The sequence below is a fragment of the Balaenoptera acutorostrata genome, chromosome 11 (assembly GCF_949987535.1).
Source record: "Balaenoptera acutorostrata chromosome 11, mBalAcu1.1, whole genome shotgun sequence".
Taxonomy (NCBI): Eukaryota; Metazoa; Chordata; class Mammalia; order Artiodactyla; family Balaenopteridae; genus Balaenoptera; species Balaenoptera acutorostrata.
The window spans coordinates 6716651-6729931 of record NC_080074.1 but is presented as its reverse complement, the minus strand read 5'-3'; the positions used below and the strand labels follow the sequence as shown (position 1 = coordinate 6729931).

Genomic DNA, 13281 nt, shown 5'->3' with positions numbered 1-13281 from the left:
ATTTGTGAAAATTGAAAACCTCAGCAACACCCATAAATATAAAAAATGCAGACATTTTATAATCACAAGGCAGTATGACTAGAAATTAATTTAAAAGTCAGGAAATTTAAAAAAAAAACCCTCTCTTGGACAATTCTTGGGGCAAAAGGGAAAATACAAACTGAACTTATAGGATTTCTAGAAAACAACCATAATCAAAATACCATGAATCTTAATCTATATGATACAGCTGCAGAAATAATCAAAAGAATATTTACAGGGCTTCCCTGGTGGCGCAGTGGTTGAGAATCTGCCTGCCAATGCAGGGGACACGGGTTCGAGCCTTGGTCTGGGAAGATCCCACATGCCGCGGAGCAACTAGGTCCGTGAGCCACAGCTACTGAGCCTGCACGTCTGGAGCCTGTGCTCCGCAACAGGACAGGCCGCGATAGTGAGAGGCCCGCGCACCGCAATGAAGAGTGGCCCCCGCTTGCCCCAACTAGAGAAAGCCCTCACACAGAAACGAAGACCCAACACAGCCAAAAATAAATAAATTAATTAATTAATTAAAAGAAAAAAAAGAATATTTACAGCCTCCAATACATGTGACAAGTAAAACAGGACAGTTTAAAAGAAAGAAAGAAAGCACCAGGCTAAAAATGTTAGAAAAAGAACCACAAAATAAACAGAAAGAATAAGGAAAGAAAGATTACAGTAGAAAAAGTTAGGAAGCAGATAAGCAGTAGGACTAAGAAATAGGGCCAAAAACTGGCTCTTTGGAAAAAATTCAATAAAATATATAAATCACCATTAACCTAATTAAGGAAAACAGAAAGTGAAGGGGATGAGGAGAGAGCACCCAATGCAAACCAAGACATGCCAAATGGGAAAATAACCAAAGAAGCAGAGGAAAACTTTTTTTTAAATCATAAGATAGTACTTTGCAAATAAAATTTAAAACTGGAAAAAAATAATTTCTAGACAAATGTAATAAATCAAGCCTGTTCCTGGAACAGACAGGCCAACTTTCACATAAGAAACAGAATTATACAAGATCATTAAGAAACAAAAGCAACGGGGCAAGACATTTTTAGAGAGGAATTTTACAAACTTAAATAACAGAAAATTCCAATGCTTTTAAAAGTGTTAAATAGCAAAATATATGAAGGAACACTTAAAAAATTTTTTAAGTATAACATAGACACCAAAACCTCACAAAGATTGCACAAGATACCCTACTGACCAATATTGCTTATGAATATTATTGTAAAAATCCTAAGACAAGCAAATAGAATTCAGCAGCACATCAAAAGAATGAAACATCAAAACCAAGTGCGGGGGCTTCCCTGGTGGTGCAGTGGTTAAGAATCCGCCTGCCAGCGCAGGGAACATGGGTTCGAGCCCTGGTCTGGGAAGATCCCACATTCCGTGGAACAGCTAAGCCTGGGCGCCACAACTACTGAGCCTGCACTCTAGAGCCCGCAAGCCACTGCTACTGAGCCCACGTGCTGCAACTACCAAAGCCCATGTGCTTACAGCCCGTGCTCTGAAACAAGAGAAGCCACTGCAATGAGAAGCCCGCACACTACAACGAAGAGTAGCCCACGCTCGCCGCAACTAGAGAAAGCCAGTGCATAGCAACGAAGACCCAACACAGCCAAAAATAAATAAAATAAATAAATTTATAAAAACAAAACCAAACCAAGTGAGGTTTATTCTTGGAATGCAAGGGTGGTTCAATATTAGGATATCATTAATATAATTCATCCTATTCCATAGATCTAGGGAGAAAAATCATACTGTCATCCCCAGAAATGCTTAAAAAATTTGATAAAATTTCCAACACTTTTTCTGGATAAATTAGGAATCAATGGATACTTCCTTAACAAAATTATATATATCACCATCCAAGCCAAGAGCCAGCTTCATAGGGGAGTATGAGTACTCAGTTTCACACATGAGGGAACTCCTGCTGAAGACAGGAGAAAAACAAAGGTGCCGGGCTTCCCTGGTGGCGCAGTGGTTGAGAATCTGCCTGCCAATACAGGGGACACGGGTTCGAGCCCTGGTCTGGGAGGATCCCACATGCCGCGGAGCAACTGGGCCCGTGAGCCACAACTACTGAGCCTGCGCGTCTGGAGCCTGTGCTCCACAACAAGAGAGGCCGCGACAGTGAGAGGCCCGCGCACCGTGATGAAGAGTGGCCCCCGCTCGCCGCAACTGGAGAAAGCCCTCGCACAGCAACGAAGACCCAGCACAGCCAAAAATAAATAAATAAATAAATAAAATTTAAAAAAAAACAAAAAACAAAAAAAAGCAAAGGTGCCCAGCACCTCACGGGCACTGGAGGCTTTCATCAAAGCAATTTGACAAGAGAAAGAAATTAGAGCTATAGAAACTGAATAGGAAAAAAACCAAAAAACAAACTGAAAAGAAAAAGTTGAAACAATTATTATTTTCATATGATACTGCGGTATACCTGGAAAAGTCAAGAGAAACTATTGAAAAACTACTACTAATAAAAGAACACTGTAAGGTGGTAGGAGACACACACACACACACACACAAGCAGACAGAAGCAGAAGATACTATGAAAGAAAAGACTCCCACCTACAGCCACCACAATACTTAGGGTTAAACTTAACAAAAGATGTTCAAAATTTACGTGAGCAAAATTTTAAAGCTGCTGACAACACAAAATAAAGTTGAACAAGTGGAAAGTTGCACTATGTTTTTGGATAGAAGATTCAGCTTCATAAAAATGTCGATTTTCTCTAAGCCAATTTATAAATTGCACGCGATTCTGCAATTCAACAAATTGATTCTAAAGTTCATCTAGAAAAATAAACAAGCAAGACCTACAGGAGAACTCTGAGGAGGAGGAACACATGAGGAAGGACTGGCCTTTTAGGAGAGATATTAAAACACAAAGTACCAATAATTAAAACAACCTAGTCTTAGCATATGAACAGACAGGGCAATGAAACAAAAGAAATCACAGAACTATTGGATTGGCCAAAAAGTTTGTTCAGATTTTCCATAAGATGTTACAGAAAACCCCGAGTGAAATTTTGGCCATCCCAATAATATGGTACTTGCATATCCAGTAAAGGCAGTGTTTCCAAACAGTAAAGCAAAAATGGATCTCTTAATACAGGTGTTGGGCAAGCAGAGAAGCCACTAGGGAAAAAGAACCAGATGAATTCATACCTCAGAATGTGCCCTAGGATAAACCCCAAATATAAAATAATAAATGTTTCGAGGGGCTTCCCTGGTGGCGCAGTGGTTGAGAATCTGCCTGCCAATGCAGGGGACACGGGTTCGAGCCTTGGTCTGGGAAGATCCCACATGCCGCGGAGCAACTAGGCCCGTGAGCCACAACTACTGAGCCTGCGCGTCTGGAGCCTGTGCTCCGCAACAAGAGAGGTTGAGATAGTGAGAGGCCCGCACACCGCGATGAAGAGTGGCCCCCGCTTGCCGCAGCTAGAGGAAGCCCTCGCAAAGAAACGAAGACCCAACACAGCCAAAAAAATATATAAAAAATAAATAATAAATAAATTTACAAAAAATAAAATAAAATAAATGTTTCGAACAAAACATGGGTGAATTCCTTTATAACCTTAGAGTTGGAAAGGTTTTCTTAATTATGTGTGAAATCCAGAAGCCATAAAAAAAAAAAAAAGAATAAACTTGACTCAAAAAAAAAAAAACAAACTTCCCACAATCTTTCGCCAAATACCAAGAAAGTCAAAAATACAAGTGACAACTTGGGAATGACTTTTGTGTCCCGCAGATCCCAGAAGTCTAATTTTTCTAAGTTATAAAGAGATCCTACAAATCAAGGAGAAAAAAACCCAACAATCCAAAAGAAAATGGGCCAAGGACAGTTCACACACACACACAAACACACACACACACACAAAATGATGCTTAAACAGGTAAGCAAGACGGGGGAGCTTTTTTTTTTTTTTTTTTTTTTTTATTTTTTCTACTTTTATTTATTTGTTTATTATTTTTTTATTTTTGGCTGTGTTGGGTCTTCAGTTCATGCGAGGGCTTTCTCTAGTTGCGGCAAGCGGGGGCCACTCTTCATCGCGGTGCGCGGGCCTCTCACTATCGCGGCCCCTCCCATTGCGGGGCACAGGCTCCAGACGCGCAGGCTCAGTAGTTGTGGCTCACGGGCCCAGCTGCTCCGTGGCATGTGGGATCTTCCCAGACCAGGGCTCGAACCCGTGTCCCCTGCATTAGCAGGCAGACTCTCAACCACTGCGCCACCAGGGAAGCCCCAAGGGAGCTTTTTGTAAGTAAGAGAAATGCAAGTCAGAACACCCAGCATCTCTCACCTGTCAGATGTGCATGAATCCAAACCTTTGACAACACATTTTTCTGGCAAGGCTGTGAGGAAACAGGCCCCCCCGCACAGTGCTGGTAGGCAAGCCAAATGGCCCTGCCTCAGGGGCGGAGGGCAAGTGAACAACATCTATCAAAATTACACATACACGTGGGACTTCCCTGGTGGCGCAGCGGTTAAGAATCTGCCTGCCAATGCAGGGGACATGGGTTTGAGCCCTGGTCCGGGAAGATCCCACGTGCTGCGGAGCAACTAAGCCCGTGCGCCACAACAACTGAGCCTGTGCTCTAGAGCCCGCGTGCTGCAACTACTGAAGCCCACGCGCCTAGAGCCCATGCTCCGCAACAAGAGAAGCCACTGCAATGAGAAGCCCACGCACCACAACAAAGAGTAGCCTCTGCTCGCTGCAACTAGAGAAAGCCCGCGTGCAGCAACGAAGACCCAACACAGCCAAAAATAAATAAAATTTAAAAAACAAAATTACACATACACATACCCTTTCTCCACGCCATCCCAGTCTGTGAATTTATCCTACAGATAAGTGATATTTGTATTGGTCACAGGTTTGTTTGCAACTGCAAACGCTTAGAAACAACCCAAGGTCTTTCTTGAAGGGACTGATTAAATACTCAGTGACACCAATACCATGAAAAACAATGTCTGCTCCCAGAGGGCAGGGACCAAGGCCACTTCTACTCATTAGTCTGGTCCCACATGGCCAGCACAGATCCTAGCACATAATAGGTGCTTAATACATATTTTTTGAAAGAATGAGTAAATGATCCCTAAACTGCCCAGAAAGCCAGGATCAAATGAGGTAACCAACCTAGGGGAGTGGCATCTGCAAACTGTAAACCATGAGCGGGTGCAGATTACAACTGTTGGAAAGTGTAATTGGTACGTTCTGCCTCTCCATCTGAGGGTACAAAATAAGGTCAGAGGCTGTGTCCCTTAATATTGAAGTACCTGAGTACTCACCTGTCCCAGGAGAGAAAAGGTGACCTTCCCAGCTCAGCATGGCTAGTATACGGGGGAGGGGGAGGGGAGTAGGGTTTGCCTCAGGTACGCCTGCCTCCAAGTCTCAGACCTCCTCTCTTCCCCGAGGCCATCCCTCCCTCCCAGGGTCACTGCAGCTCTGCAGTGAAGCCTGGGCTGAAGGCCAGGCTGCCTGGGGCCAGCTTCTCATGAGCAGGATGGAGTCACTTTCGGCTCAGTTCCGGGAGCTATAAGTCACCATGAATCTGGACACCCACACATTTGCTCTCAGGGAAACTGGGCTGGGAGGACTGGGGGCTGGGGTGCCACTTTATGCAGAATGGTTAGGGATGGCCTCTCTGAAAAGCTGACATTTGTGCAGAGACCAGAAGGAAGTGAGGCACATGCTGTATGGATATCTGGGGAAAGCGTGTCCAGGGAGGAAAATCAGTGAGTGCAAAGGCCCCGAGGCATGTGTGCCGGAGGTGCTGCCAGAGTAGCAAGGTGGGAGGATGAGGGCACCAGGAGAGGAGGCCAGAAGGACCAGGGGACACTGGGCCATGGGGGGGCCTTGAGGGTCACTGGGAGGACTTGACAGCTGATTGGGAGGGGCTGCCATTGGGAGATTTTGAGGAGGAAAGGGTTATAGTGTGACTCATGTCTTTTTTTTTTTTTTTTTTTGGCGGCACCCTGAGGCTTGTGGGATCCTAGCTCCCTGACCAGGGATTGAACCCAGGCCCTCAGCAGTGAGAGCGTGGAGTCCTAACCACTGCACCGCCAGGGAATTCCCTAGTGTGACTTATGTCTTAAAGAAATCTTTAAGATCTGGCTGCTTTTTAAGACTAAACCCCAGGGGACATACAGCAACAAGAAAGCAGTTATGGGGCTATTGAGATAATCCAGGGAAGAGGGAGCTGTAGGCAGGAAAGGAGGGGGAGAGCTTCTCTGAACAGATTTCCCCCAGGCCTCTCCCTGCCCCGTCAGCGCCGCGGCCAGAGCCCAGCTCAGCTCTCCCCGTCTCTCTGTCTCTGTCGGGGGACCCACTACCCCAGCCTCCTCCCTGGCTTCCTGCCTCAGCCCCGAGAAGGTCTACAGACCCCACAATGCTGAGGCCTTGCGGGCACTTCCCCTCAGCGCTGCCCCTCTCCAGGCCTACGACCTCCAGACCAGCCAAGCTGACATCTGCCATTTTGCTCAAACCATCAGGCTCTGGGAATTCCAGGCTTCTGCAACATGCTCTTTCCTCTTCCCAGAATGTCCCTCCACGCTCCCCTGCCCAGGAACTTCCAGAGCAGAAGAGGTAGGAAGTTTGCCACCTGCCAAGAACACGCCGCTTGTCAGGCACCCTGCCAAGCACCACTCGTCCTGTGTTTTCATGTCCACCACAAACGACAAAACTAAGGTGCAGAGGAAAGGGGCTACCCGGCTAGTAAAGGTGGGAGGCAGGATTTGCACCCACCCAGGAGTGTCTGCTCCCCAGTCTCAGGCCTTCCTTCCTCGGTCTCTCCTGACCTAGGTGAGTAGAGCCGCCACCTCCAGGAAGCTACCTGGATTTTGGCACAGCTCTCACTGTGGCCCGTGGGCTGGGTCCCCAGTGCTGCACACACCAGCACACAGTAGGAGCTCGTGGCTACCTTCCAAAGGAGCATGTGTGTAAGCAGCACTCACCGCAAACCCTGTGCTTCACCCACAGCCTAGACCACCAGCAGACCTTCAGCGCCCACGGGTACGTCCTCTGGGGAGGGGCCAGGGTGAATTTGGCCTTGGAGTTTACTGGGATCAGAGGAAAGTCGGCAATGAGCCAGACGCGGCCCACCCTGCCGAAGACTATAAATGACATTAAATTAGGGAGGGCCTGGCGCATAGCAGACGCACCATAAACGCATGATGACTGATTGAGTGGTGAGGGATACAGGAGAGCCATCCTGATACCCTCAATGCCTTTGAAAATGATGGTAAAACCTTGAAAGGAAAACCAACTCCTCTCTATTGCTCAACCTGGGAATTCCAAGTTTCTGAAACACGCTCTTCCCTCTTCCCAAAATGTCCCTCCACCTCCCCCTACCCGGCAACCTCCTAACCCCATCATAGGTAAGATGAGGGCCAATTGCCAAGAATCCACCACAATTGCTGTCCCGGTTCTCTTCATACCTTTGGGTACTGCCTCTGTATTTCCACAGCACGCATGCACAGACACTTCGCCAATGGTGGGATCACAGCCGGTGGGGCTCCCAGTCTTTCTAGAGTGTGTATGTGTGTGTGTGTGCGCGCACGCGCGCACACATGGTGGAGGTGTGGGGGAGGTCCAGTCACCACCCTGTAGTGTCACCTCCTGCTTTGCTCTTTATCTTGAAGACTTGAGGTGAGGGCACATGACATGTCAGCATTTTGGTAATACCCTTTCTAGTCCTTTTCTGACGCCTCCACTCACACAGAGCAGTGTTTACACAGAGCTGTGGACAGGAGACGCACAAAAAGTGATCCTATTACACCCACCGTTTTACACCTTGTTTTATTTTTCACTTAAAAATATGCGGGGCCCCTGTCTTCTAAAACTAGATGGTGGTGGTAGTTACATAACCAGACCCACTTCTTAAAACTCATCGAACTGTACGCATGCAATGGTATGTAAATTCTACCTGAATAAAACTGTTTGGAAATATATGCTATGCCTTCCCATTATGTCAGTAAACACAGCTCCATGCCCTAACTTTCCAGGGCTACATTGTATCTCATCATCTGTATCCCATCTTGACTACTTTGACTACTGGAAATGTGGCTTCTATCTTTTTGCTTTTATAGACAACACTGTGGTGAGTTTCTTAGCACTTACATATTTGAACACATCCTTAATTACTTCTATAGGACTGGTTCCTAGAAATGAGCTGCTTGGGTCAAAGGAAATGTCATTTAAGGTTTTAGATACAGATCATTCACTTGTCTCCGGAAGGGTTTTAAAAAGTACAAGTTCTCTCCGGTGTCAGGGCGTGCTCGCCTTCCTATCCTCTCACTGCAGGAAGGGATGGGCGTGGCTGAGCTAACATTTATTAAAAGCTCCCTGTCAGGCATGGAGCTATGTGGTTTAATAATAACAAGAGTGTATATTTCCTGAGGGCTTACCATGCACAGCCAATGGTCAAAGCGGTTTTCCTTGAGTAACTCGTTTAATCCTCCCAATGGCTGCGTGAGGCAGGTCCTCTTATTATCAACTACAGTTTGAGTTGGAAATGAGGCACAGCTGGGATTCAAACACCCTCTGCCAGGTGAAAGGAGCCAAGTTCACCTGGGACTGCACCACGGCCAGGGGCTCAGATCTCACTGTGGTAAAGAAGAGGCGCTTGAGTCTGAGTCTCAGTTCCCTCATCTGTAAAATGGGGCTGACAGCACAGGATGGCTGAGAGGGTTTTAAAAAGATCAGGTAACAAAGTGTCTGGCACCTAGAGGGGGCTCAGTTCATGGAAGCCTGCCCTCAACTCAGGCGATTGCCTTGGAGGCCCGTGGGGAGAAGCAATTGAAGACTTCAGACAACTGGGAGGGGAGGGGTGCCTCTCTGGGCTCTGTATCTGTATCTGGGACAATGGCTTCTGTGCTTTCAAATCAAGCATGCTCACAGAATGTAAAGATCACTTTTCCCATTTTCTCACGTTCACCCAGCAACTCAGACTTTGCACAGGTGTGACATCCAGAAGGCTGTGTGCTCCTGCTGGACTTGGCTCCTGCTGGGTGAGAGCATGGGCACAGGGGAGACTGTGCAGGCACCCACAAGGAAGGGAAGGGGAAGGGGCCCTCCTAGTCCTGTGGCCAGCCCTGTGGAGCTGGAAGCTCCTGGACTCACTGGGGTCTTTCCAGAGAGAAGAGACAAACAGAGGTAGACAGGGGAGGAAGGGACGCTCACTCACCAAGCACCAGACAGAGTAAGATGGGTACCGCTTCCCGATATCTACTAGAGATGGAGGCTCGGAGAGGAAAGCGATTCTCAAGGGCATGTGGTTAGTGCAGGGAGAGCCTTCTTTGAACCCAGCCCTGCCATTCATCAGCTGACTGACCCTATGCAAGGCACTTCCCCTCCCTCTGGAGTTTGTCAGTGGGGGTGATAACACCTGCTACCTCCCAGGGAAGCAGGGAGGACTCAAGGGAATGAGGCGGGCAAACAGCAACAGGGAGCTGGGGACCTCGGGTGCAGAACCCTCTCTCCACTGATGCTTTTTTTACCTCCTTCTCTAGGAAGATCAAAGACGATTCATAAGATGTCCTCCCAGCCCCCTCCCTCACACCTCCTGTCCTCATCAGCTCAGAAGATCCCTCTGGACCAGTTCCAGACCCCTCCCACCTCCTGCATCCTCTGGGACCTCATTCTACCGACCTGCCCCTCCTTCTCCAGGGGCTGCAGCCACTCCCTCTTCTGGCTCTTTCCCATCAGTTTATAAGTGCAGCCAAGTCTACCTTACTGAAAAGCACACACACAGATAAAGTAAAATAAAAAGTAAAAACGTGCTGCTCAAATACACACACCATCAGCAGCAAAAATAGAAGCCGAATGATAACCTGGGAGAAGATCTTTGCCGCAGAGACCAGACAAGGCGCAAATATCTCATTGATGAACTCAAACAAACGATTAAGAAACACACAAAGATCCTAGACGTTCATGCTCCTTGACCCAGTAATTTCATTTCCAGGAAATAACAAGAAATGCACACTCATAGCCCAAGCAAGTAGGCAATGGTACACTCCCATTGGAGAGCCTGCTGGTTCTAGGTATAACCATTCTAGAGGTTCATATACAGTGACTACCAAGTACTTCCCTTTCCAGAAAAAAATCTGGCAATGTATAAATTTATGTATGAACTCAGTGTAACATCTAAAAGAGCCAAATATTAAAAAAACCCCAACAAAACCTAAATGTCAAATGAGATCCATTAACTAAATAAGATGTAACAATATCTAAGCACTGAAAAATATAAAAAATAATTTGAGAAAGGTGAGGAATTTAAAATGTTTGTATAAACAAGACACTCAAATATGTACCAATGTGTTTTTTAAAAAGTCTGGCAAAAAGGGCAACTTTTAACAATAGTTATCTCCAAGTGATGTGAATGTGGAATTTTTTCCCTACTTCTTTCAGTTAATTCATTCAAGCAAAATGTAGTGAATGCCTACTATGTGTCAGGCTGGGCACTGGGCTTTGGGCAAGCTTCCTCCCTCCAGGAGCTTCCAATCTGGAGAGAAGGGGTTAGGCAACGAAATGCAGATCAATCAACGGGAGTTGAGGGCACACCTAAGAGGTACCTGGCTGGAAGGAAGTGCGTTCCAGAGAGCACTGCCTGAGCACAGCTTGGGTAGCCAGGTCAAAGGTGGAGCCATCCCCTCTACCCACCTGGAGGTGCAGCAGCTGCGGGGTGGGGGAGTTGTGGTGGGGAAGAGCCGTTTTCACACGTCAAGCTTCCCTTTTCTCATCCACCCCTTCTTCTGGTCTTGTTAAAAATGTCCCCGGCAGCCACCTTGTCTCACTCTGCCCTGGTACCAACTCAGACCCGAGGGGACCTGCATCCCCTGCTGCCCCGGGTCCTTGAAGATCTGGACCACCACGGCCGCGTGGGTTTGGGAGCTGCTGGCTGGGGCTGATTAGGTAATGTGGTGAGTCACAACTTTATGATGTTCCAAGTAAGTCACCTTGAAAGATTCTGCCAACCCTGCACACACTGGGGACCTGGGACCCTTGCACACACCAGGAGCAAGTCCACTAGCCTAGGCAGCTATAGGGCTTCGATGGGTACAGGGAAGCAAAACACATTTTACAGAGTTTCCACCTCCGTGTTTGTCCTCTGATATCTATCGCATGACCCTAGCAGACAAGGAGGGACAGGCCCCAGAGGCACTAGAAACATGTTTGGGAGGAAAATGAACAACTGAGAGGGTTCCATCTCGACCCTCTTCTTTTTTTCCCGTTTTTATTGGGGCCTGATCTGGGGACTCCCCTAGGGGATCTGGCTGTGGGCACTGAGGGGACAGTCCCCCCAGCCTGGGCCCTGCTTTGTCACCCGGAGCAGGATGGCTCCTCCTTCATTGGGAGGAGGTAACAAAGGGGAAGTCCTTGGACAGCTGGAGTGGAGGTGGCGGGTGGGGGGGGTGGGGAGCGCCAGAGCGGGAGCATAGCAGGTGCTCCCGGGTGTTTGTTGAAGGAGGGCACAGATCGATTTCAGAGACCCCGAGGGGCCTCCACAGAGCAGTCAATCACTCAGCATTTGGGGGAGACCAAAAGGGTGTCCTTCTGAGACAGGGGTGGCTTTTAACCCTCTCAGAGCTAGAGGCTCAGCTGAGTCTGACGAGGAGGAGGGAACTTCTACCCGCAGGTGTCAGATGTGGAAACTGAGGCCAGGGGACTCCCCTAGCGCGAAGGGGCGTGGCCTCTGCGACTGCACCTCCGAGCCAGAGCCTCTCCCAAGCACACCGCCGCTCCCGCCGGGACTCAGGGTTTCCCATCTGGAGGAGAGGGAGGGAGAGAAGCACTCCCGAAAGAGGGAGTGGTCTAAGGATCCGGATCCTTGAGAGCGAGCGCTTAGGCCCGACTTTCGCCGCTTCCCGGATCCGACCCAGGCCGTCCCTCCATCTGGAGAGCCCTCTCCCCTTGCCGGCCGTCCAAAGCCTCAGCATCCCTAAAGGCCCGGGGGGACGCCTCGCATCCCCCGCGGTCTCCCTCCAGCCGGCCGCTCCCCACCCCTCTCCCCAGCGGCGCCCCCTCCCGGGCCAGGGGCGAGCACAGCGGGCGGTGAGGCCTCCGGGGCGATTCCGTGCCCCCAGACAGAGCGGCGCGACTCGCCCAAGGACGCAGCGCGGGCCGGCGGAGCCCGCACTCGGACCCGGGCTTCTCGCCCCCGCGGGACCCCGGCCCGGGCGGCGCTGCCCGGAGGGCTCCCGGGGGGAGTGCGCCCTCCCTCCGCGGGCCGGGCTCCTGGCCCAGCCGCCGCGCTCAACTTGGGGCGCAGCTGGGGTGGAGGCGGCGGCCGGGGGACCAGGGCGCCCAGTCGGTGCGCACACAAGGGTCCCTCCGGGACAGGTGGCCCGGGCGGGCGGCGGCCGAGCCCTCCCCACCCCTCCGCAGCCCCTGTCCCTTCCCCTTCCTTCTCGGAGCGCTCCTCCCCACCGGTGCGCGGGGAGCCCCCAGGTCAGCGTCCCGGAGCCCGCCCAGCTGCACCCTCCGCAGAGCCCCTCATACCTCCGGCTCCCGCGGCTCCGGGAGGCGGCCAACTGGGCCCAGCGGGCCGGGCGGGCCGGCAGGAGGTCAGCGAGGCGGTGGGAGGATAGTGCCCCGAGCCCGGCAGGCGGGAGCACCGCCCCTCAGGCCCGGGGCGTGGTCAGCCCCGCCCCGCCCCGCCCCTGAGGGGTCCCGCGCATCTTCCCCGCTCCCGGCGCCCGGGGCTGGACCATCACCAAGCCGCGGGCCGGCCGTGCCTCCCTGCCGCCTGTTCTATGGGTTTATAATCCCATTTCCCCTATTTAACAGATGAGAAAAACGAGGCTCAGAGCGGTTAAGTGACTCAACGTCAAGCAACTGGGAAGGGGCAGTGTCGGTGTTTGAACTCGGGCCTGCCTCACTGTACCCCCTCACAGTGTGACCCTTGCTAAACGTTTTGCCTGCATCACCCGGTGTTTTACCTTCGCCGCTCTGTCCTTTCCCCTCTCACTCTCCTCCTGGCCCACTGCACACTTGCTGTGTCTTCACTTCCTCCTCGCCCGTCCTCTCACTCAGCTGATGACCAGTGCCCAGGCCACTGAGAAAATACCAACACTCCATCCCAGCCCCGGGAACAGTCTGCCTCTTAGTATGTGCCGCTGAATGAACGACTCAGAAGAAAATTCCCACCAGCTTCCACCACCCATCCGTCCACCTCCTGAGATGGTGCCCAACCTCCCCTTCCCTCTAGGGACCAGGCTGAACTGGCCCAGCTGGCCCGGAAGCCCCCTCCACTTGTCCACAA

The 13281-nt window shown here is 50.3% G+C and overlaps 1 protein-coding gene across 4 annotated transcripts in view; it reads right to left on the bottom strand.

Annotated features, from left to right (window-relative positions):
* Window positions 1–12631, bottom strand: part of A4GALT (alpha 1,4-galactosyltransferase (P blood group)) — a 28410-nt gene extending 15779 nt beyond the window's left edge. For 2 of the 4 annotated variants that reach the window (XM_057557371.1, XM_057557374.1), the window contains exon 1: window positions 12519–12625. The gene's annotated coding sequence lies outside the window, so the exon portion shown is untranslated. Of the gene's footprint in view, window positions 1–12518 lie in introns of all 4 variants that reach the window. The other 2 variants (XM_057557372.1, XM_057557373.1) reach the window with 2 other exon arrangements.
* Window positions 12632–13281: the final 650 nt, after the last annotated feature.